The following is a 27263-nucleotide window of genomic DNA, read 5'->3' on the forward strand; positions in this document are numbered from 1 at the left end:
TTAAAATAATTTCGATGTCAAAGATTAAGAATAATAAAGTTATAATATAAAAATTAATAGAAAATGGTATATGAGAGTTAGTCATGGGGTCAAATCCACACTCAAATGTGGTGTAGATTTTTCACGATTTTTAACTAACTTTATTGATGAGGTGAAGTTAATAGCAAAGATTAAAATTAGAATTAAAGAGAAAATTAATATAAATGTAATTATACATAAAATTATATATATTTTTGTCAAAAATTATTTAATTGGAAGTTAATTGTATTATATTTATACTATATAAATTATAATATATAGAATTAGTCAAATAACATCAACAAAATGTCAGTATCAGCTTGTTGCTTCAAAATGGAAGTGGTGAATTATTGAGAAATGAGATTTTATTATTCGAATTAAACAGGTTATCATAAAGATAATTCCTAGAAATACATGCAAGTCATGAAATCCTGTTGCTATAAAAAAAATTGATCAAAAAATTCCATCATTCAATTATTTGAAGAGTTGAAAAATAACATCCTAGTAAGATTGTAATTAATAAGATAATGTTAGATTTTTTTTATTTTTAATTAATAAGTGATGCCTTCAAGTAATAGTAAATCCTGATGAGATTAGAATAATAGAATTTAATAGTGGGATATCATATATGGATTAAATATAATAATATTTTTAGGTGGTCAGTTTCTTCCAATTTCAATATTAGGGGCAATACAACAATGGATAAATGTTCAAAAAAAGGATAAAAAAAAGAATAATTCAGAGATAATAAATAGGATTATTCCAAATTTTATTAGTTTTAATACGTTTAATGTATGATATTCTTGTATAGTTCCTTCTCGAATTACATCTCGTCATCATTGTGGTAGTGTTAATAAAAGGGTGATTAAGTTAAAGAGCCCATAAAGTATGAGCCCATCATACAGGGTGTCCCACAATTATTTTAACAGCCGAAAATGAGAGGTAGCTGAGGTCATTTGAAGCAACTTTTTCCTTTGCGAAAATGCAATCCGCGGCTTTGTTTACGAGTTATTAACGAAAAACACTGGCCAATGATCAGTAAGTAATATAGTGATAGCTCCAGCTAATACTAATAAATAGAGATAATAAAAGTAAGATTGCAGTAATTTTTACAGATCAGGGGAATAGAGGAATTTGGTCATAATTTAAAGATAGGTTTTTTATTAATATAATTGATGCAATAAAGTTAATTGCTCCTATAATTGAAGAAATTCCAGCAATATGAAAGGAAAAAATTGTGAAATCGACTGATGATCTTGGGTGAAATTCTGAAGACGATAATGGGGGGTAGATTGTTCATCCTGTACCTGACCCTGAATTAAAAATATTTCTTAATAATAAAAGAATTAGCGATGGAATTAATAGTCAAAATATTATATTATTTATACGTGGAAAAGCTATATCTGGTGCTCTAATTATTAATGGAACTAATCAATTTCCAAATCCACCAATTATAAATGGTATAACTATAAAAAAGATTATGATAAAAGCGTGTGATGTTACAATAGAGTTATAAATTTGATCATTGTTAATTCATCCTCCTGGGGTTCTTAATTCCATTCGGATAATTATTCTTATTGAGGCTCCTATACAGGGTGTCCCACAATTATTTTAACAGCCGAAAATGAGGGGTAGCTGAGGTCATTTGAAGTAACTTTTTCCTTTGCGAAAATGCAATCCGCGGCTTTGTTTACGAGTTATTAACGAAAAACACTGGCCAATGAGAGGTGACGGTGCGAGAGAGAGAGTACGCGAGAGAGTACGCAGCACGAGGCTTTGACAGATGGTCGGGACGGACTCGAGCCACGTTCGAAGTATTGAACAAATCACGAAGCGAGAACTTTCCGGATTTTTTTTTTACTACGTGACAGTGATATTTTGAAGAAAAACGCTGTTCACCTTTACTTTAGAACGTCTGAAGAATATTCACTAATTTTTCGGACTCGAAATAATATGTAGTTTAACCATGACAGTCGTTTTAATTTTCTGGTGTGCATGACACCTTGTGTGTACCATATGAAATTTTTATGCAAGGTGTATAGTGAAGATTAACGAATGATTTGCAAAGCTGATTTAATAATAAATAAGGGACGTAAAGGATTTGTTTATTAGAGAGATATGAAAAATATTATCAGTAAGAAACTCACCCATTTAGTTGAGGATGCATTTGCTGGCTGAAATTCATGATGTCGAAGGGCACTGACCTTGTACAACGTACAGCTGATCTTTCACTGCACTGTCACTAAACACTGATCACTTCATTAATCACTGATAATCCGAATCACTTGTGGATATTTAAGAAAGATCACTGGGACTCGTTCGCGGATAATCGTTTATTCGACGCGTTCGTTCGGAAGTCGACGTTTCACTGCCAAAAAATCGAGGCCTCGACCGTGGGCCCTTGTCGTTCGTCTTTCGGCCGTCCGAGGAAATAACACCCGATACTATTTTCTTCGAAGCGCAGGGTAACGCCAAATGAAATAAACAAGATATGCCGAGACGTAAACTGTGTCCGACCCGCTGTCACCCTGCGCTCTTAGAACGTAATTAATGGCCGTGCGAAGAAAATGGTATCGAGTGTCATTTCCTCGGACGGCCGAACGAAGAACAACAAGGACCCACAGTCAAGGCCTGAATTTTTCGGCAGTGAAACGTCGACTTCCGAACGAACGCGTCGAATAAACGATTATCCGCGAACGAGTCTCAGTGATCTTTCTTAAATATCCACAAGTGATTCGGATTATCAGTGATTAAATAACTGATCAGTGTTTGGTGACAGTGCAGTGTAAGTGAACATCGCAAATAACCATACCAGAGGTTCCACCGACAGTATCCCTCGAATGTTGCGGTCATCGACCTGGGATCAGCTGTTCGTTGTACGAGGTCAGTACGTACGAGTCAGCAAATGCATCCTCAACTAAATGGGTGAGTTTCTTATCGATAATATTTTTCATATTTCTCTAAAAAACAAATCCTTTACGTACCTTAACGCGATTATTTATTATTAAATCAGCTTTGCGAATCATTCGTTGAATTCTGTTCGTACACGGAATTATTTAAATTAAAATATCATTTACGAACTTTGTTAATCTTCACTGTACACCTTGCATAAAAATTTCATATGGTACACACAAGGTGTCATGCACACCAGAAAATTAAAACGACTGTCACGGTTAAACTACATATTATTTCGAGTCCGAAAAATTAGTGAATATTCTTCAGACGTTCTAAAGTAAAGGTGAACAGCGTTTTTCTTAAAAATATCACTGTTATGTAGTTAAAAAAATCCGGAAAGTTCTCGCTTCGTGACTTGTTCAATACTTCGAACGCGGCTCGAGTCCGTTCCGACCTTCTGTCAAAGCCTCGTGCTGCGGACTCTCTCGCGGACCCTCTCTCTCGCACCGTCACCTCTCATTGGCCAGTGTTTTTCGTTAATAACTCGTAAACAAAGCCGCGGATTGCATTTTCGCAAAGGAAAAAGTTACTTCAAATGACCTCAGCTACCCCTCATTTTCGGCTGTTAAAATAATTGTGGGACACCCTGTAGAGTAAGTAGCGGCCCATATTGCAAAGATAAAATATAATATCCCAATATTTTTGTGATTAGTTGAGTAGAATCATTGTTTATTATTATTAATTAAGATATAATTATTTTTAATTGTTGGGATTATGGAATGAAAATGAATATGATTCTAATACTTTGCTTAAAAGGACTTTATTTTATTCTCTTTATTGAGAGAAGGTATATGAGCGAAACCGATCGAGCGACCAAACTCTACTGAGAGTTCGGTAAGAAGAAACGCTTCTTTTATACCCTTTTTGGGTTCGTCGTGTCCACCAATCAGAGACGTTTTATTTGTCGCGTTTTACATTGTATACGTGACGCTGGGATCCCCAAACAGTCAGGGCACGACGTGTATCTAATGGTACCGGTGATGATGTATCGCGGTATCTACTATATACAGTTTACATCACCGTCGTTGCCCGCTGACGGAACCGGCGAAAATGTAAACCGATATCTTAGTATCTTAGTACTAAGTAAACTATAGATTAATTTTTGTTCGAGGCTAAAATTTCAACAGTTAAAAACATTATATTTTATCGATGAACTATGAAACCCAACTTATTTTACTTTAAAGTCCATTGGCCATCAATGATATTGATCCTATGAATACCCTGTATTTGAAAATATTTCATTTGACTCTTACATAATTAAATATATTGAAAATTTAAATCAATTTTGTTCATTAAATGTTGATAATCGTGTTATTATGCCATTTAATACACCCACCCGATTATTAGTAACTTCTATAGATGTAATCCATTCTTGAACTGCCCCTCCTTTAGGTATTAAAATAGACGCCACTCCAGGACGAATCAATCAAATATCTTTGATTACCTACCGACCTGGATTATATTTTGGTCAATGTTCAGAAATTTGTGGGGCATATCATAGATTTATACCTATTGTAATTGAAAGAACAAATTATTGAAATTTCATTAATTGAATTCATAATATTAATTAAAAGAAAGAATTATTTAATTTATAACATTAAATTGTCAATTTAAAATAATTATTATATAATACTCTTTTTTATTCATTAGGTGTCTGAATCAAAGAAATGGTCTCTTAAACCAATTTATAGTAATAAAACACTTACTCCTAACGATTATAAAAATTTAAATAATATTCTTTTATACCACAAATAAGACCAATAAGTTGACTTTATTTATATACTTTTATAATTTTATTAATTTTATTAATAATTTCAATTAACTATTTCAACATAAAATTCAATTATTCAACAATTGAAAAAAATCTTTCTCACTTTATCTAACTAATTATTTAAAAATAATAATTGTAATAAAATTAAAATATGATAAATAATATATTTTCCATTTTTGACCCTTCAACAAAAATTTTATCTTTAAATTGTACCTCAATTATCATCCCTCTAATATTATTAAATTGATCTTACTGACTAATTCCTTCACGATTTAATATTTTATCTATTTCTTTTTGTAACTATATTATAAAGGAATTTCTAAGTTTATCAAAAAAATCATTCTACCCAAATTTAATTATCTTCATTACCATAATAATTCTTATTCTAAACTTGAACTTATTAAGACTATTCCCATACATTTTTACTCCAACCAGACACATATCTATCAATTTATCTATATCTTTAATGTTATGAATTACATTTATATACTTTACGGATGATTAAAAAATACTAATCATATATTCACTCATCTACTACCATTAAATACTCCACCCATATTAATAATTTTTATAATTATTATTGAAAGAATTAGAAACACCTAATTCTACCCTGAACCTTAGCAATTCGACTATCAGCAAACATACTAGCTGGCCACCTTTTACTCTGATTATTAGGCTCTGCCATAAATATTTCATCCATTATTATCTTGATTATTATTCAAAACTTATTGATAATTATAGAATTATCAGTTTCAATTATTCAATCTTATGTTTTCATCATTCTTAGACTCTTATATTATAATGAATCATTCTAATATATGATAATTTCAAATCACCCATATCATTTAGTAACCTTAAGCCCATGACCAATAATTTTATCATTTAATATTATAAATATACTAATGAGTATAATCATTTGATTCAATTCTTCTAGTTTATTTATAATTTTCTTTAACTTAATCACCCTTTTATTAACACTACCACAATGATGACGAGATGTAATTCGAGAAGGAACTATACAAGAATATCATACATTAAACGTATTAAAACTAATAAAATTTGGAATAATCCTATTTATTATCTCTGAATTATTCTTTTTTTTATCCTTTTTTTGAACATTTATCCATTGTTGTATTGCCCCTAATATTGAAATTGGAAGAAACTGACCACCTAAAAATATTATTATATTTAATCCATATATGATATCCCACTATTAAATTCTATTATTCTAATCTCATCAGGATTTACTATTACTTGAAGGCATCACTTATTAATTAAAAATAAAAAAAATCTAACATTATCTTATTAATTACAATCTTACTAGGATGTTATTTTTCAACTCTTCAAATAATTGAATGATGGAATTTTTTGATCAATTTTTTTTATAGCAACAGGATTTCATGACTTGCATGTATTTCTAGGAATTATCTTTATGATAACCTGTTTAATTCGAATAATAAAATCTCATTTCTCAATAATTCACCACTTCCATTTTGAAGCAACAAGCTGATACTGACATTTTGTTGATGTTATTTGACTAATTCTATATATTATAATTTATATAGTATAAATATAATACAATTAACTTCCAATTAAATAATTTTTGACAAAAATATATATAATTTTATGTATAATTACATTTATATTAATTTTCTCTTTAATTCTAATTTTAATCTTTGCTATTAACTTCACCTCATCAATAAAGTTAGTTAAAAATCGTGAAAAATCTACACCACATTTGAGTGTGGATTTGACCCCATGACTAACTCTCATATACCATTTTCTATTAATTTTTATATTATAACTTTATTATTCTTAATCTTTGACATCGAAATTATTTTAATTTTACCTATTTACAGACTATTAGAAAATGTATCAACCATAGCACACACACACACACACACACATTATATACACACACACTTTCTTTATATTCATACTTATCCTAATTATTAGACTCTGATGCGAATGACTGTCAAATTACTTTAAATAAATTTTTTAATTATGTAAAGGAAAATAATTTACAAATATTATTTATTATATTACAATTTACTCATTACAAAGGATATTAATTAAACAATAATATTAAAATTGCATTTTAAATTTAAATAAAATTTATATCTTAATTGAAACCAAATACTGAGGTAAATTATTGTTAATAATTTCATTGTTGTAGTAACCAATTAAAGAAATATATGATAATTAGAACTTCTAATTCCAAATTCAATGTTAATTAAACATTTATATTTCTATTTAAATTTATTTTTTATATAGTTTAAATAAAACATTATATTTTCAATATAAAATTAATTGAATTTATTTATAAATATTTAAAAATTAAAAATTACCTTAATATTTTCAATATTATACTTTAAATTAAGCTATTTAAATAAATCACTGTCATTATTGCTAACAAATAAATAACAAATACATAAATTTGAATTAAAAAAATTAAATTAAATAATTCTTTCAATAACTTGTTTTTTTAAAAACTTTGTAAATTAAATAAAAATTCACCAATTTATACCCCATTATCAATTTAATTATCTTCTCAAAATATAAAAATATACTAATTTTTTCCATTAAATTAACATAAATAATTTTATAAAAAATATTCAAATAAAACATTCTAATAATAAATAATATACCCTTTATTTTATATTTAATCTTATTCAAATAAAAATAAACTATATAACCAATAAATCTTAAATAAATCAATAATTCTTTATCAAGTATTGTTAAAAAAAAATTCTTTATTAATTAATAAAATAAATATTAGCCAAAACAAAAATTAATATTATTATAAAAAATTTACATGTATATATAGAATTTATTTTTATTATATATATATAGACATATTTTTATTTTTATTAACTAAAATTATAATTATTCGAATTGAATATCTAATAGTAAAAATAGTAGCTAAATATATTAATACAACCCCCATAATACTTATCTTATTAATTAGATAAAACTCCAAAATTAAATCTTTTGAATAAAACCCTGATAAAAAAGGAAATCCACATAAATTCAGAATAGAAATAATTATAACAACTGATTTTATTGGATACAAATATAACAAACCCCTTAACAATCGTAAATCCTAAGAATTTATATTTCTATGAATAAATCTCCCAACACATATAAATATTAAAGATTTAAAAAAAGCATGAATTAATATATGAAAAAACCTCAACTCAACGTAACCTATTCTTAAAATACTTATTATAAACCCTAATTGACTCAAAGTTGATAAAGCAATAATTTTTTAAATATTTATCTCAAAATTAGCCATCATCCCGGATATAAATATAGTAAATCTAAAAATTATAAATATATACCTTATTATATTATCATTCATGAAAATAAAATCATTAAAACGAGTAAATAAGTATACCCCAGCTGTAACCAACGTAGATGAATGAACCAAAGATGAAATAGGATTTGGGGCAGTTATCGCAGCAGGTAATCATGAAGAAAATGGTAATTGAGCACTTTTAGTAATAATAGCTAATATTAATATAAATAAACATAAAGACCTTATACTATATAACAATAAATGTCATGAACCATTTATTGAACTAATACCAATCACCCACCCGATTACTTAAAATAGTTAAAGTACCTGAATTTAAGCTACTTTTATTTTGATAATAAATTACTAAATAATATGAAATAAACCCTAAACCATTCCAACCTAATATAATTCTTAATATTCTCGGACTTAAAATCATTAAACACATTGATAAAATAAATAATAATAATAAATAAATAAAACGAAACAAATAAATATCCGCTTCTATATATGTTGGAAATACGCCCTAATATACATGTGAGCAATGCCTGCAGGTTGTGTGATCGAGCGTGGTTTGTGTTGCGACTGTTTTTCACTTCCGTGTGAGCTTCGCATCAAGTAGAACCGTGAGAGCGAGTGTGCTTATAACTTTTCTATTATATTATTATTATATATATATATATATATATATGTATATATGTATACCTTTTATATTCAAGTCTATTGTAAAACCTATATACAAATAAATAATCTCAACAATATAATTAACCGAATAAATTATAATAAACCCAGAAATAAATAACACATCTCTAATATACATCAAACCTACTCAATCCAAATATAATAAATAACTAAATTTCATACAATTAAGATTATCAATTACTCACTCAAATAAAATCATAACTTTAAATATTTCTATAAGTATCCTTATTAAAAATAATAATAAACTCAATATAAATGTAAATAACCTAAAAATAATCAAAAGATTTATAATTTAAAATAAATAAATATTTCCTTGGACCCACAATCCAAAATTTTTATGTAAACTATTTAAATAAAATAAATCTAATCATAAAAACAATAAATTTAAAGGAATTCAATGTAATATTAAAACTAAATAATCAATATATTTACCACCTTTAATTTTTAAATAATAATTCATTTCCCCATGCTGAGTATAATAATATATATATACGAAGAATATAAAACCCCAAAAAAACATAATAATATTGTTACGGCGACTTGTCCAAATCAAGTCGCTGTAATGTGAAACTGCCCTGTTGTGAGCAACTCCTTAAAGAAAAATAGAAGAGAGGGGTTGCCACGGAGGTGTGTTATCAACAGACAATCGGAGAGTGGGGATCGGACCGTCGAGCGATCAACACCATCTAATTCAAAGATCTCTAACATAATTGAATTTAGTTATATTATAGTTTATGTACTCTATTGTAAATAAAATGCCGCGACGCGGGAGAAGTGCAGTAATTCGCAACAATATTAATAATAAAATCAAACTATTACTTCATATAATTAACCCCATTAATATTAAAATTTCACTAACCAAATTCAATGAAATTGGGCTTGCTATATTTGATGAACAAAATAAAAACCACATTAATCTTATCTTTGGTATATAATTCAATATGCCCTTATTAATTAATATTAATCGCCTATTAGTTTCCTTATAATTTACATTAACTAAATAAAATAAACCAGAAGAACATAAACCATGACCTACTATCATAATATAACACCCCTTAGCACTAACATCATAAAATGTTAGCATACTTCTAACTAATAATCCTATATGAACTACTGAAGAATAAGCCACTAAAAGTTTCATATCTAATTGCCGTAAACAATTTAATCCCAAAATAATTGAACCTAATAAACTATAAATAATAACTCATCTATTTGAATTTATCAAAGATTCATCGAATACTACTGATATTCGTAATATCCCATAAGTACCCATTTTTAATCAAATTGAAGCTAAAATCATGGATCCAAAAACAGGAGCCTCAACATGAGCTTTTAATAATCAACCATGAAATATAAATAAAGGAATTTTAATAAAAAATGATATATAAAAAAATAAATACAACGACTCACTACCAGAACCATCATCTTCTCCATCATAAAGAAATTCTAAAAAATCCATAGATATAGTTACTATTGTATCCTCCACCACAAATATAAAAACCAATAAAGGCAAAGAAAAATATAAAGTATAAAACATAATATAATATGCAGCCTCTAAACGATTAGGCCCACATTACCCCATTTTACAATCAAATAAAAAATTAATAATAATCCTACTTCAAATCTTAAATAAAAATAATATAAATTCAATGAAGAAAAATAAACCAACAATCTTAACAATAATATCAATAAAATAATTATACAAACATATAATTTTTCACAATCCAAAAATTAAAAAATAATACCAAAAAAATTCATAACCTTATTATAATTAAAGCAAAAGAATACTCATGAACCCCAAATATAGAGTAACTAAATGAGTACCCTCTAAAAAAATTAAACCCAAATAATATAATAACACTTAATAATATTGTGGGAAAGTTGAATCTAGCTAAAGGCGGAGCGGTCGAAAATATATAAAACTACAGTAGAAAAGAAGGACGTCTGTACCATATAATGTTTCGGCTGTGACTGACTGCAGGTATAGATTTAGCCGGCGTAGAGAACTGTCCCTTTTTATGACCCACCATCTGGCCTATGTCTTAAGTACCCTGACGCAGTCCCGTATCGTAACGGTCTTCCAAACAGAATCTCGGCTTACAAATAACAAGCCTCCCAATACGACAAATATGTTGAATTTTCATTATACACTTAAATTTAAAATTTTTAATCTTTGATTACCTTTCTCACAAATCATTCTAATTAATAAAGTAATACCAACTACACTCTTTCACTCTAACCCCTATAACTAATAAATAAATAAATAAAAAATCATTACCCTCACTTGAATTGATAATAACATTTATTATCAATAAATATATTAAAATAAATTCAAATCTAATTAATAATATAAAAAATCTTCCCTTAAATTTAAAGAAAACTTAAATAAATAAAAAAAATATAATTAAATTAAATCTTATTAAAAAATCAAAGTTAATTAGATATAGTTAAATAGTTTAATTAAAACATTAATTTTGTAAATTAAACTTAGTATCTTACTTTTAACTTACTCAACCAATTTTCAAAAAAATAAATCTATCTATATATATTTTTAATCCCCAAAATTAATGTTTTCTTTATACTATTTTTTGTAAATTCCTAATAAATAATTATTATAAATAAAAACTTAAGTATAAAACTTAAAATATATGATAATCTCAATTAACGAAATTTGTGAATAAAAATTTTTACATTCAGTTTAATAAATATTTTAATTATTATTAATATAAAAAATAAAATTATGCCATTAAATTATATAATACTATTAATTACATTTACAATTATTATATTGATAGTAAATTACATATTTAATCAAAGATCTATGTATTACTATATAATCTTTATCTCTACTGTTAGGGGTATTATAATTATATTCTTATATTTTATAAGATTAACAGATAACAATTATTTAAATACAAAAATTAGCAACTTCAATTATTTTTACTTAATTATATTCAAATTCACATTAGCCTCATATTTCGTATACTTTCAAAAAAAAAATTATTCAATATATATAATTAGCCAATCAAACAATTATAACATTTACAATGTATACTTATATCCGCTATCAATATTAACTTCAATAACAATATGATATGACTTATATATTTCTCATTAAAAACATGCTCAATAAGATATATTCAACCCCTATGAGAAATTAAAAATTAAATTAAAGATTTAATTAAATATATTAAATTCATCAAAAATTATGAAAAACTCAAAATTCAATAAAAAACGAAATTAAATCCTCTATTAAATATCTGAGGAGGTTTCTCTATTAATAATGCCACATTAAATCGATTCTATACTTTACATTTTATTATACCATTTATCATTCTATTATTAGTAATTATTCATTTATTTTTCCTTCACAATAAAAGTTCATCAAACTCTTTAGGGACAAGAAATAAATATTATTTAACAAGATTCTATCCACATTTTTTCATCAAAGACATTTTCGGATACATATGAATTATTAATATCTTTATTATTGTCATCATAAAATCCCCGTATATACTCTCAGACCCAGACGATTTTATTTTAGCTAACCCAATAATTACACCAGAACATATTAAACCAGAATGATATTTTTTTATTCGCTTACACAATTCTTCGAGTAATCCCAAATAAATTTGGGGGGGTAATTGGCTTATTCATATCAATTTTATAATCTTATTGTTCATACCTATATTAAATTTAAATAAATACTCATCTAATAAATTCTACTGATTAAATCAATACACTTATTGATTATTTATCCTTTCATTTATTATACTAACATGACTTGGAGGGCAACTAATTGAATACCCTTTTACCTATTTAATACTAATCTTTACTATTTTATACTTCTCTTATTTTATTATCTCTCCAATATTAAACTCAATTTGAGACAAACTATTATTTTAGTTAATGAGCTTGAAAAAGCATATATTTTGAAAATATAATATAAATATACAATTATTTATTAACTTAATTTATAATAAATACCATATTAATTTATAAATTTAAACCAAAAATTAACACAAATCAATATCAAATTTAAAATCTATATCCATTTTAATATTAATTTAATAAAATCTCTAAACTAACCTAAAAATTAAAAACTTAAATTTATATTAAATCTATAAAAATTACATAAATATAAAATTGCCATTAATATTAAAAATTAAAAATTTAAATTAATACCTAAATATAAATTACTCAATAAATTAAATAAAATTATAATAAAATAAAATTGTCTATAAAACAGATTATTTAATTTTATTGTTTAAAACCACTGAAAATTTAAGATCTTTAATATTCTAATTTTAAAATTCAATTATAAATTAAAAACAATTTTATCAAATAAAAAATAATAAAATTATTATTAAATAATTAAATTATTTATAAAACATTAATTTTATTGTTTAAAAATATTGAAAATTTAAGGTTTTAAACATTCAAATTTTAAAGTTTAATTATAAATTGATTTTAATTTGAATTTATTAAATAAAATTAAATTAAGTTATAAAAAAATAATAAAATTATTCTAAGCATAAATATAATTTTATTGATTAAAATTATTGAAAATTTAAGGTTTTAAACATTCTAATTTTAAAATTTAGTTATAAATTGGGTTTATATAAATTGAACTTATCAAATAAAATTAAATTAAGTTACAAAGGATAAATTTTTTCTATTAATCCTTTTTATTAAATAATCATTTATATAATAAAATAAATCAATATATGAATTAAATTCATTTCTAAAAAAACTAGATATCAATAAAACCGACTTACTTTCCACATCCAATTCAATGTTAATAATCATTATGATACATAAAAAATTATATTACATTAACTCTTTTACTTTCGAAATAATTAAAAACATTAACTTTATTTTAATTAACCCTGATACAAAAGGTACAAAAATAACTTTTACTTATACTAATATTACTTTCTTCTTCTACAATACATCATTTTAAAATCATTAAGTTTATTCTTAAATAAATACTACAACTTATAATCACATAATTACTTTTTTTAAATATATTAAATTAACAACCCAATAATATGCATAAATTATATAAATAATAAAATTTTCCTTAATAAGAAACCTTTCAATGTAAATGAAACACTTTTTGTTAAACTAAAATTTTAATAAAAACATTTTCCAATACCTTTACTATGTTACGACTTATTCCATTTATAATGAAAGTGACGAGCAATTTGTACACTTTACACAACTTATTTCAACTTAAATAATTATTTAAATTTACTTTTAAATCCTATCCAGATAACTATAATTAAATACAGCCCCAGAAAATTCTAAATTCAAAGTAACCCATATAATGCCTTAGATAAACTATATTTTTATCTGGATTGCTATCAACTAATTTATAAAAATATATATTATAATATTACAAAGTTTACATCTTCATAAAATTTGAAAACGACAATACATAAGCTTAATCTATCAATTTTAATTACAGGTTCCTCTAATAAGAATATAAAACCGCCAAATTATTTAATTTTAATGTTTTACATTTAATTATTAATTTTAAATAAATAAATTTATTATTAAATAATTAAATCTTAATTATTAAGCTTATTAATATTAAAAATTTCACCTAACTAATACTTATTTACTTAATACTTATATAATCATTCTTTAAAAATTTAAAAATTTAAAAATTGTTAAAATTAACTAATAACAATAGTTTAACCGCTGATGCTGGCACTAAATTTACCATTATTTAATTTAAATTTCTTATTCAAACTTTCATTCTCTCTCTCTCTCTCTCTCTCTCTCTCTCTCTCTCTCAATATTAAAAATTAATCTCTACTTCAAAACTCATATAAAAACTATTTAAATTTTTATATTAATTAATAAATTTTATTTATAAACAAAATTGTATAGCTAATTTTTTATCCATAATTAAAATAAAATAAATATATTCACTCCAACAAAATAATTAAATCATTAATCATAACTGACAAATTTAACATAATTTAATCAAATAAACCTAAATAAATAAAATAAATTATAATACTTTAATCATTATATTTTAATCAATAATAATTTAATTATCATTCATGTGAAATAAACCTAAATTTATATTAAAATTAGATTCAATTATAACTCAATTAAATAATTTTATCAAAACTAAATCGAAATAAAATTTAAATCCTTATATATTACAAATTTAATCCTACACTTATTAATCACCAATAAAATTCATCTTAAATAAATCTAACCTCAAATATACAATTGCAGTCATTACACTAATTAAATACAACTCAATTATCTTTTTCTAACAATTAATTACCCCCAACTTTATATTAGAAACTAAATTCAATTATAAACCAATTAAATAATTTTATCACCCTAAATCAGAATAAAAGTTAAATTCTTATATATATTATAAATTTAATCCTACACTATAAATCACCAATAAACCTCATCTTAATAAATCTACCCTCAAATATACAATTACAATCATCATACTAATTAACTATAATTCAATTATATTTTTCTAATAATAATTACCCCTAACTTTATATTAGAAACTAAATTCAATTATAACTCAATTAAATAATTTTATCAAGCCTAAATCAAAATAAAAATTAAATTCTTTTATGTTACAAATTAATCCTATACTCATCAATTGCCTATAAAATTCATCTTAAACAAAATTATTTAATTTTAATATTTCAAATTATATTATTAATTTTAAATAAATAAATTTGAATCCTATAATAAAATATTCTAATCCTAATTTTTTGATAAACCTTATTAAACAATTAAATCTTAATTATCAAACTTATTAATATTAAAATTTTCACCAAACTAATATTTATTTACTTTATATCTAAGCATTCTTTAAAAATTTTAAAATTTTTAAAATTAACTAATAACAATAATTTGATCAGTGGTTACTGATATTAACTCTAAATTTACCATTATTTAATTTAAATTTCTTACTGAAACTTTCATTTTTAATATTAAAAATTAATCTCTGCTTCAAAACTCATATAAAAACTATTTAAATTTTTATATTAATTCATAAATTTATAACTAGTTTTTTATCCACAATTAAAATAGAATAAATATATTTACTCCAACAATCTAATTAAATCATAACTAACAAATTTAACATAATTTAATTCAATTAAATCTAAATAAAATAAGTTATAATATTTTAATCATAAAATTCAATTCAATTATAACTTAATTAAACAATAGTGTAAGAGTGCCCGTAAGCATGCCAAATGAAAGGTAACGTAACGACCTTTGAGGTCCATTTATACAAACGTCATCGTGGGGACATCGTAAAACTCACAGATCAGTATGGTCCACAGACATGGTCTCGCCGTGAGACGGCTGGGCTGACGGAGAAGTGTTGTTTTGAACTACATCTGACCGTTACCATGACGAGGTCCTAACCTCGCTATTAAACTAAAAGAAGAATGGATTCTACTCAGCTACACTGGAAGCTAGGCTAACCCTCACGGCTTGTTTTTATAGTTGTTGATAATCGACGACTATAACTCCGTATCGGTACGCGGCTGGCGACGTTTTCATCAGTGAAGTTTGCTGTACACGTGAAAATAGTAAAAGAATAAAGTCATTTCCAGGCCTATAAACATCAAGGAAGATATTTCTCGCCCAATCCACGACATCTGAAAGCGGACAGTTCGAATGGTTATTTGATCGCCGACCGTGTGTCGCTGCAAGGTATGCCTGTTTCTTATAAGTTTCTTGGTAAACTATTTTTCGCTTCTCCATTTAAATTACAGACAGGCTGTGGATATTATTTCTCACAAACCAGGTATATATTGTGAAAGGGATGACTGATATACTATTTTTTAATGTATTACTTTACGAATGGAATGGACCCGTTCTTCATTGAATAAGAATTTCATTGGCAGAAGTTGACCTTCCCCATTACGACAGTTCTAGGTACTAAGTATTTTTTTACAATAGCAGTTAATGGTTGCTGTATCATATGATTCTAGGTAACTCATATTTAACAGACAGTTATTTTTATATTTTTAGGTCAATAACTCGCAGGGTACCTTATCACTTTAACAGCTATCTTAACAGCTACCTGCGATGAATGCTCCGTCAAGTGTTTTAGTGCATCGTACAATAATTAAATGTAGAGCTCGAAATGTCGACTGAAAAGTCGTTTATATGTTAAGTGGCCACGACATTTTGAAGTCGGAAACGATTGTCCTCGTTACTGCAACATGGCTACTTTGGGGTACTGCCGATCTTACAATAATTTCTTATGTTTATTCTCAATTGATCTAATATATTCAAGATATATAAAAGAATGCTTCAGAAAACATAGTGTCACAGAACGAAGACCATTTTATTTGACTAGGTCTCTTCACCTGTAATTTTCATAACTGAATCAAAAGTTTAACTTCTTAAGATTTATGAAATGCGAAAACTAGCTACTTAAATTTCTAATAATGGTTTGATGTCATTTTACCCTATGAATCATGCTTTCCAAAACAAAAGAATAAACTATTATATCTATAAAACTCGACAAAATTACAGAAAAATAATAAATAATCCACTGCCTAGGTATATTTACGTCTTGTTTTAAGTTTTCATGTCTTTTTTTATGTGTGCATTGATTACCGAGCCCTCTTATGAAAAACTACGTGTTGCATTTAACGTTATTTTCTTGGTCTGTGAAATGTATAGACACTGCATGTAATTTTCTTTCCTTTGTAACGTACGGAGAATCTCCCACGTATTTTTTTATATTCCTTCCTGAAGGCACACATACGCCAGGCTGGCGCCAGCCAGAACGACGAACGTTCTGGAATCGGACCACATAGCAACACCCCCACTACCATTTTTCCACAAAAGTCTCAGTATATAAAGGGCTCAAACGCGACCGGAATTTGGGCTAGTTACGTGACATTCGTCGACACGTAAACGTTAGTGAGATCGAGTTCAATTCTCTTTCAACCAATCTACGAGGTAACAACCTAGAGTCAGAAGCCCCTGTCGGTTCAGTGCGAAAAACTGAGAGCGCGTTAGAGTCCGCGAACACTCACTTACAATTGTTAAAACTCAACGCGTAATCTTTATTTCTTTTTCTAACAAAGTTACGAGGCACCCTAACACCAATTTCTCCAAACACCTTATCCTAACTTCTTTGAAGGTAGCCATCCGTGTCGAAATAAACATCGGCTGGTCTACGCACCTCATCCTAACCTTAAAGGTAGCCACCCGTGTCGAAATAAACATCGGCTGGTCTACGCACCTCACCCAAAAATTCCAATTGCATGCAACCTCCGGCCACCTTTTTTAAAATAATATTTGCAAGTACTGAAATATGTATAATAAATTATGATACCTAAAGCTCATACAATTTTCGAAGTTTAGTATTTACCTAGAACTGATTACAGTAATTAGATCAGTGCACAGAAATCGACACACAGTAACTAAATGAGTGATCAGAAATTGGCACATGGTAATTAGAAAAGGCTCAGTAACTGACACATAGTAGTTAACTTTTTCATTTTTCAAGAGCGCAGTAATTCGATCGAAAACTGATTTTTATATTTTGTTAATTATTTTGTGTTCCTTATAGATTTCGGTTATCATAAAATTTGTATTTATATTATATAATAGACATCAATGTTAGAGGTGTACGAGTACGAATCAGGACGGGACCGGGAACGATTTTCGGAATCGGGACGGGATATTGAAACTTTCGGGTTTTCCGAAAATGTTTGGGACTTCCTAAAATACTGGGATTCAAGAGCGCGTCTTTTTTTAAATACGGTCCTAGTTTAAAATTTTTTATTTCCATTGTTGCAGTTTACCTTGCAAAATTTTATATTTTTTAAGAAATCAGAAAAGTAAAATGTGTATAGTTTGATTTTAAATTCTCTACGTATGACAGTATGTGATAGCTTGGTTCTCTCGATTGCAACGATATCTCCAATTGTTGAAAACATCTTTTCGCGCTAGTCGATTGTGTACTAGGTACGGCGATGTGTCGTTATGTAATAATTGGTAGCATAGGAAATCGAATGTTTTCAGGAACCTTGAATATTGTCGGGATCTCGTCCCGACCCGATACACGTCTTCTCATCCCGTTCCAAACATCGGGTTTCGGGAAATCCGCTTGACATGCCGAAAAAATTCAACGTCGAACGAGTCATATGGATCGTAATCTAATCCGGGCTTGAATATGGGACAACAGGTACAAAATACATAATGCAAAGATGAAACATCCTTCTTTTTGTTTATCTTCAAATAAAATTTGCATAAATGTGTTCGTGAGATTTTTCTGATTAAAATAAGAACAAACAAAATATGTATAAATCGGCTCATCTCAATACTAATTTTTTATCATAAATTACAAAAACAAAAATGTTTATGTTGTCGTTTTATTGGTTGTAATAAAAAAGATTAAGTAAGTATTAATATGAAAAGTATATTGATATTTTTTATAAAATTTGTAATTTTGTAAGATATAATCTTACACGTTACAATTATATAATATATTATATATATATACACATATTACAATTATATTGTATTTGATCTTAATTTAATCACAAAAACCTCACAATTACAGTGGGAAAAATCTTACAATTACCGTTAAGAAAAAATAAGAAATAAAAAAGTGTCGCATTGCATTATAATTATATCCATTGTTTAATTGCTGTCTACTTTTGCGTTTGTCGAAGTTGTATTAATATTTTTATTAATAATAAAGTAAAATAACTGGAAAATGATTAAATTAATCGATTAATTATAAACACGTCATTCGGTGCAAACCGTGCCGCATTAGAGAGCAGACGAAAAATACGTCGACGTAGTATGCAGTGATTTAACCGAAAATTTGGTAACTTCTTAACAACAGATTGCTAACCTCAAAATATGTAATTAAATATAATACTTAAAACAGTTTCAAAGTTTTGTTCATATTTACCAACTGATGAACGATGGCATTTTAAAATTTTGAAAAAGATTTGATCCATTTTTAATAACAGGCCACATGTTAGAGAATTTTTTCAGATTTTTCGATTGTAAAATGTGGTTACAAAAAAATAGAGAACGAAAAAACAAATCGGAAAGTTGCAAATTTTTGCGGAAATGACAAATCTTGTCTTCGCTATTTTAATTCTATCGGAGAATATTGTCAAAAGCAGCAATGTCTGATGTTGTCAGCAATCTTTGCCAGATTTTTTGTGGGAGTGAAACAATGTTATAAAAAATAAAAACCAAACTTTCGACATTTTCTCCGTACTTAACTTTGTTAAGTATAATATTGTCCACTTAATAAGTATATTATGCAGTATTAAACGGTTTTACATGTAAAGAAACGATTATTTAACTAGGAACACGACATTCAAGATATGAAACTATGATATGCGTGATATACAAAATCTTCGTTATGATTACAACGTCGTTGGTTGATGGAGCGAGCGAGTTCGAGCGCCGATGAGGCTAATTTTTTTCATAAATATTGCTCTTTCTCAATTTCTTATTATGTGATCTCCTCATATGACACAAAAAAATTAAGTTCTTAATGTTTTAAATATATTTCGGATAAAGATATAGGCAAAAGTAATTTTTGAGCATGTTTTATTCCATCGTTTACCCGAATGTATATGCTTCTTATTACAGTTTTATTTCACATTCTTTATACTAAATAGATACACGTGACTCGCATTAATATTCGGACACGATATTATTAGAAAAATTATTGCACTTCTTAAAGTAAGCAGAAAAATAAATTTTGTTTATTTATTGCACATGTTCTTTTGTATAATAAGCGATAAACAAGATTGTGACAAAATTTAACGTTGCAAAAATATTCGGACACAACATCTTTGATGCCAGAGTAAAATATTGTATTACATTGACGACGCCGCTAATACATATTGTTTATAAACAAATTTTATAAACAAATAAAAATCCGTTGTAAGAACTCGGTACCACAGAAATTATTGGTGATATCAGACGCTTTACTTGTGAAAATGGGATGAAAAGGAAGAAATACGTCTTTTGAAATCCGACAATTGGTTATTTATCACAAGGGAAAGGGATCTTTTAACAATAAAGCAGAATTAATGGAAACAATCACGAAAATATTGTCAGAAATTCCGACTGAGTTTTGTGTTCGATTAATTGAATTTATGCCACACACACACAGATGCAATGGAGTCTTCAAATCCAAGGATTATCCAACATCTTATTAGACTGTTATGAAAACTACAGTCAATGATACATCGCTGTTTTTCATTAAAAGTGATTATATAACTTAAACGGTGTATGTTTCTATGCATTCATAAGTACCGAACAATTCTATCAGAAGCTTATACTATTTCATTCGTCCTTTCCTAATTCGATGGGATCTCGATGTTGCGGGCCATCCTTGTCCTGCTCGCCTCTAGCGTACTCGTGTTCGTATCTATTGTCTCGAATCGTCTGTTAGTCATTCCTCTGACGGCTTGATTCTTCTCGTCGGAGACCCTAAACGAGAAAGCCACTTGAGGGTGCCATAAAATAGTATTCCCTATAATTGCTGTCGAGGACGGGAGGACTCATAAATACTGTACGATACTTTTGCAGTATATTATATAATATATCATATATCATATCACATTACGAACAAAAGATACTTCATCTTTATGTGATATTGGAGGGTCCTAATAAAATAAGTATCTTTATTCGACGTGTTCGAAATAAATAATTTTATTAGTCGAGAATTTGTCCGACAAATAAAAATACCATTTAATTATCAACACATAAATACATTATTCGAGAACAAAAACAAATCAATATTCATAGAATCGTTTTTCAAATAAAGATAGGAAAGTGTCGAATATGTGGATGCTTGGTCTCAAGTCTCCGATTATGCTTCCTAGTTTTCATTTCGGGATAATATTTTTATTTATGTAACATTACGACTAAAATACTGTTTCTATATAAATTTGCAATATACCACTATAAACATACACAAATGAAATAAAATTGCATTTCGCAAGTGTAAACAATTTTATTTGAGAAAAGAGAATTTTTATAGAAATACAGTGGGACAAAATGTTAGCACACTTAACTTAAAATTATGTATATCAATAAATCAAGGAATAATATTGAATGCCTAATGTTTTGTGGCTCCATCTTTCCATTTATTAACAGTCATTATTATCTACGGAGTTTCTTTATTAGTTTTTGCTCTTATTGCTCCTTCTCATCTTAAATACACTTTTGTCATTCGGAAATGTTTCGAAATTGTCTGCTATTTGCATAATGCTTGGTTATGATTTTCGCAACAATTTTCAGCGATATGACCTTGCTGATCAATCTTCGAGAAAAAAATTCGCGGCATCACCCTGTTGAAAAATACAGGGTATTCCTGAAACTATATACAAACAGGCACTGGGTTATTCTTCATAAAAAAGACATGAATAAATACAGAATAACTTCCTTTTTTTTAGGATTTTGTTTTCGAAATTTTCAATCTCGATTTTCTCGAAAACTATATCCTAAACAAAAAAATATTATTCTACACTTTTTTCATGTTTTTTTGTTTGGAATTACATGGAATCGCAACATATTACATATACATATCTTTTACATATATACGAATTTTATTAGAATTAAAATATATAGGACCCACAAAATATTTAGCAAAATATAAAAAGCAATTTTCGATTGAGTTATATATAATATATATATATATATACGCGCTACAGTCACGTATAGCGTATACAGAAGGATCAGTAATCAACGCAGCCATCGAGAAAAACGTGAAAACTTAATCCAGCTATAGTATACAGTAATAGAAATAAGACGTAAATTTGTTTGAATTATTAAATTATTTTAAATAAAAAATATATCTAGGCTATTTTTCTGCAATTTGGTAGTTTTTTTAATATAATAGTTTATTTTTTTGTTTTGTGGAAAGCATGCTTTTTGTATCTTTTTATCTTTATTTGCAAAGTGATTCGTAAGTCTTTTAACAAAATCAGGGAAGAAAGAAATTTTGTGGCTGGAAGAAAAAACACTGCATGTCACACATGTTTTCACTTTCGAGATGTTTGTCCTTTAAAGTTCTGGCCACCAATTCCTTTCTTGGTTTTTCATTTATTGAGCTCATCGTATTTGCATAAACTGAAATTTCTTGAAATTGTAACATGTTGCGGTATTCTCTACAGTCACTGAATTATGCCGCGAGATCTAGGATGCTCGGAGCGTGGGCTGATTCGAATGGTGCCGGCCCTGAGCAACGGCGAGTGCGCGTAGGGTTTGTGCGTCGTGCCGAGCCGTGAGTCTGGGGAGTGGGGAATGCCTCGTTTCTGGCTGAGGAAGCGATCTGCCGAGAACGAGGATCATTGTCGCGTAGACCGTAGCGTTGGTTGTTTGGAAGAAATGAGTGTAACTGTGACAATTCGAGCCGAGATTAATTCATACGGAGTGAAAGAAGATAGCCGCTAAAGACCATAGGGCAGCAGGCGAAATAATAAAGGACAGTGTTGACAACAATTGCCAGCGACCGTCCCAAAGATATGTGAAGACTAATGACCGGCCAGGAGCCGCATTCGTAACTGGGAATTTCTGGTCAGTTTTTCGGTAAGTCTCATTATCAGTACGAATTTCTCCAATTACATTTCGATGACTCTGTTACTTTCTCTCGGTTGGAGTAATTATTCGGTGCGTTACGCGTATAGCGTCTCGAGAAAGCTTGTGAAATGGGAAGCACGTGTCTTCCACGTGGGCAATCGGTTCTTGCGAATATATGGCGTCGCGGTCATATTTTAGGTCGAATATCACTGTGACACGATCTTAGGGGCTATTTGCGACCATTTCGCATATTTATTGTGACTCCCATTAATATTAGGACTACTTTTAAAACGCCATAACTTGCTTATAACTGAACTGAGCAGCTTGAATTTTGTTATTGCTTAGAATGATTAAATAAAATAATATATAACGAAATATATATAACGAAGATTTAAGCAATGTATTTCGTAGATCTCGGTAATTTATATTCATGTTGAAAATTTCAGCGGAATCGGTTGATTTTGGTATAAGCGGTAAACAATTCAAGATCGCAAAAATCGCAGTTTTGTCCTGATTTTTAATATTTCCGTCCAATAATTGTGAGAAAGTTGCTGTTTTAAAATTTTTTTAATGCTCGTAACTATGACCTTGCGTTAACTGATTTCGGTGAAATTTTCGGCATGCATGTAACTTATCGAGATCTACAATACGTATTTTTTAAAATTTTCGTTATTATTTTCGTCTTAAAACTTAGATAGAAAAGTTAAAAACTAGAGTTTTTCAGTTTGTAACTGGTAGGTTTATTTGAAGTGCTCACCTCTTCCCATCTCTTTATACACTGCGTTCCACTCTCTTTTCTTACGATGTTTCTAATACATTTTCTTTGCAATATGTAAGCTTATTTTCTAATAAAAGGAATTAATTGTTTCTGAAGCGTCTATTAATTTCAAATTTTTCTTCACTACAAAGCACCACTCTTTTTCTCTTTTCGTTTGATTTGTGAGAAGACGTAATGAGAATATAGGTTCTGGACGAATCACATAGATACAAGTAACAGAAATAAATCGTTACTTATCTTACATTCTACGCAGAAAGACTATGTTAGAATTTCTAACTAAGAAACAAAAACAGTGTGTTGTATAATGGGTATATCGCGTAGACTGGAGTTGGATAAGAGGAGCATCGTTCCTGACATCCAATTGTTGGTAACGGGTTACTATGTTGGATAAACACAGTCCAGATAAATGGTGTTTTACTAGTTCTTCTATCATTAGTCTTTATTTAAGATCGATGTCATTTTAAAATCTCTATTTTATACGATTTTATGATTTGTTTATAGTATGTATTTTTTTTGTTGCAACTTGAATGTCCGAATTATATATAATATGTATTATATATTATCAAATATTTCAAGATTTACTGAAAAGTATTTATTTAATATTAATGTTTTACAAGTACTGTATAAACAAGGATTCGGACCTGGACAAACTAATCAGAATTGCTTTGGAACCGTATTTTATTAGGCTTTCTTCAATTTATTTTCTTTATTACATCACCGCTCAATGCTTCATCCTGTAACAAATGATAAAATGTCATGGTTAATAATAAATCAAAGACCTATACGTATAAACTGTGAATCGTTTAATAGAGTTCGATGATGTATCTGCGCTGTTGTCTGTTTTTGAGTTGAAGTAAATTACCTCTCAGATGTTACACCAACAGAACTTTTATGACTCATTATTTCTATCGGTTTCTTTGGTTTTGTTACATGCTCCACTGCCATTAGCTTTATCTGTTTTTCCGCTTCATCTTCATCGTTACTACTACTGTCAATAACTATTATCTCGTCATTATTAAAGGGTTTTACCGGTCTGTTAGCGAATAATATTTGCATCTATAAAATAGCATGCGAAATATAAAATATATAAATATAAAATAGCATCTGTCAAATCTAATAGTATATTATCATTTTTAGATAAGTTTGTTTGCAAGTATACATATATTTCTGTCTTTTCTTTTTGTGCTTCCTTCTTTCTCTTATCACAACAACTTTTAATTTCGTTCCTGATATTTCCAATATCTGCAGTTGTTCCACTATTTTCCAAACATGCCACAAGTTTTTTTATTTCACGGCTATATGTACAGAATTAATAGTAACAATACAATCGAGCTTATAATGGCAAATCAATATTTTGAAATATTACATTGTATATGCTTTACCTCTGTAGGTTATTAAAAGCGTTAGTGTTATTTTTGTTAACAAATTTACCTAATGCTTTATTTAGATCATTCACTGTTAGTATTGTTCATAGGTTTTTACTTTCATCCAAACTGATGAAACGATGATCTTTTTAGTTTTGCTTGTATGGTTTCCACAAAACCTTAATTCTCCTAATTAAAAAACCAAACAAATTTTACCTTCGAGCACCTTGTAGAATATCGCAATTTTTGTTTATCTCAGTATAGCCCATAATCTCAGCCATATCCTGGAGTTCATCACTAATACCGTCAAAATCAAGCGACAATCGCTCCTTACCGGAACTTCTTGTTTTACAGAATACAATTAATTCGTGAGGATTAGCAACTTTATCACAATATTTCTGTGCCAATCTAAAATATACATATTATTTATTTCCATTTATTACTTGTATTCGTTAATGTACTAATAAAATCTTAACTCGTCGAATCGAACCGTTCTTTATCTTTCAAGTAAATTACTTTCAATCGAATATACGGCAAGACCGGTTGCTTCGGCTGATTTGACAATTGTTCCGCAGTACTAGGAATTAATTCATTTTCTATGCGTTGGTCGACGAAATTAAAAATTGATTCTGATAGCGATCTATCATTGTTACTTTTTATATTCGTATCATTAAAGACCAGAGTGTCAAACACAAATGGTCTAACGGTTTTTAATTTCAATTTCTTCAACTTAAACTTATTACCGTTTACGCTAAGCATGCCAATGTGTTTGGCCTTCGATTCGCCCTCGCATAAAGAAATCGCAACCTGTACGTGCGTTTCTTAAGCAGTAGTTTCTTATTTTTTATGCATCATAATTAATAAATAAATCTGAAAATATACCTGTTTGAGAAATGTAGTATTGTCGTTTAGAGATAAACATGTGTGTGATACGACATTCGTGTTCCCCTCCCCACACGACAAAGTCAACAAAAGAGGGAAGGTGGGCTTCCGAAGTATATCCACGTTTAAGACATGGTGCACGTTTTTTATGTAAAACGAACAAATTAAAGCATTTTATCACGATTTTCACCAAGAACTGTATGAAATCTGCAGTTTTTAAAATCTTGCAACACCTGTAGCTCGACTCTGGTTTAACCGATGTCGATCAAATTTTCAGCACGCATATAAGTTACCGAAATCTACAAGAGGGTATTTTCTAAATTTTCGTTATAGGCTCAGATAAAAAAGTTAAAAATCGAGGTTTTTTAATTTCTTCTTTTCATTCCAAGTAATAGCAAAATTAAAAGAAAGCTTTTTAGTCATCGTCTAGTAGACTAATCTCTCTGTCGCCTAAAAAAATTCAAGTCATTTAGTTCAGTTTTGAAAAAGTAATTGCGTTTTAAATGGTGTACGAACACTTTTATGGGCCACTATATATCTATATAAGTTTGTACCAACTACTGCTTTCAATCAGGAAGTGGGATAAATGAATTCGACAACTAAATAGACTGGTAAAAGATAGTATATTACAAGCCTTTGGTATGTACAATTGCATGTATGTGAGTGTAGCGCGGATTCTAGATCGCGCTCTCACTTTGTCGCACTGAGTCGGGGAAGGCTTATAACCTTGTAACGATATACGTACTGGCCCGCTTTTGGTCGCGTTTGGGCGTTTTATATACCAAAATTTTTTTTGAAAAATGGTAATGGGGATGTTCATATTTGCTTCGGTCCCAGAAAATTCGTCATCGCACTTCTCCAAAGGGGGGTACATAGTTCACAATATATATATATATATATATAAAGAGC

The 27263-nt window shown here is 28.1% G+C and overlaps 1 long non-coding RNA gene and 2 pseudogenes across 2 annotated transcripts; 2 read left to right on the forward strand and 1 right to left on the reverse strand.

Annotated features, from left to right (window-relative positions):
* Nucleotides 1-640: 640 nt before the first annotated feature.
* On the reverse strand, nt 641-5444 carry LOC143262586 (cytochrome c oxidase subunit 1-like; annotated as a pseudogene).
* A 3139-nt stretch (nt 5445-8583) lies between these two features.
* LOC143262587 (cytochrome b pseudogene) lies at nt 8584-12647 on the forward strand (annotated as a pseudogene).
* Nucleotides 12648-16061: 3414 nt separating this feature from the next.
* Nucleotides 16062-19665, forward strand: LOC143262588 (uncharacterized). Of its 2 annotated transcripts, none has more exons than XR_013036340.1 (4): nt 16062-16457; nt 16520-16682; nt 16779-17720; nt 18792-19665. It is a non-coding gene; the product is annotated as an uncharacterized LOC143262588 (long non-coding RNA). The 2 variants fall into 2 exon arrangements; XR_013036341.1 differs by lacking the exon at nt 18792-19665 and having other exon boundaries at nt 16070-16280; nt 16358-16457; nt 16779-17318.
* The last annotated feature ends 7598 nt before the right edge of the window (nt 19666-27263 follow it).

This window comes from Megalopta genalis, unplaced genomic scaffold (assembly GCF_051020955.1).
Source record: "Megalopta genalis isolate 19385.01 unplaced genomic scaffold, iyMegGena1_principal scaffold0153, whole genome shotgun sequence".
NCBI classification, from domain to species: Eukaryota; Metazoa; Arthropoda; class Insecta; order Hymenoptera; family Halictidae; genus Megalopta; species Megalopta genalis.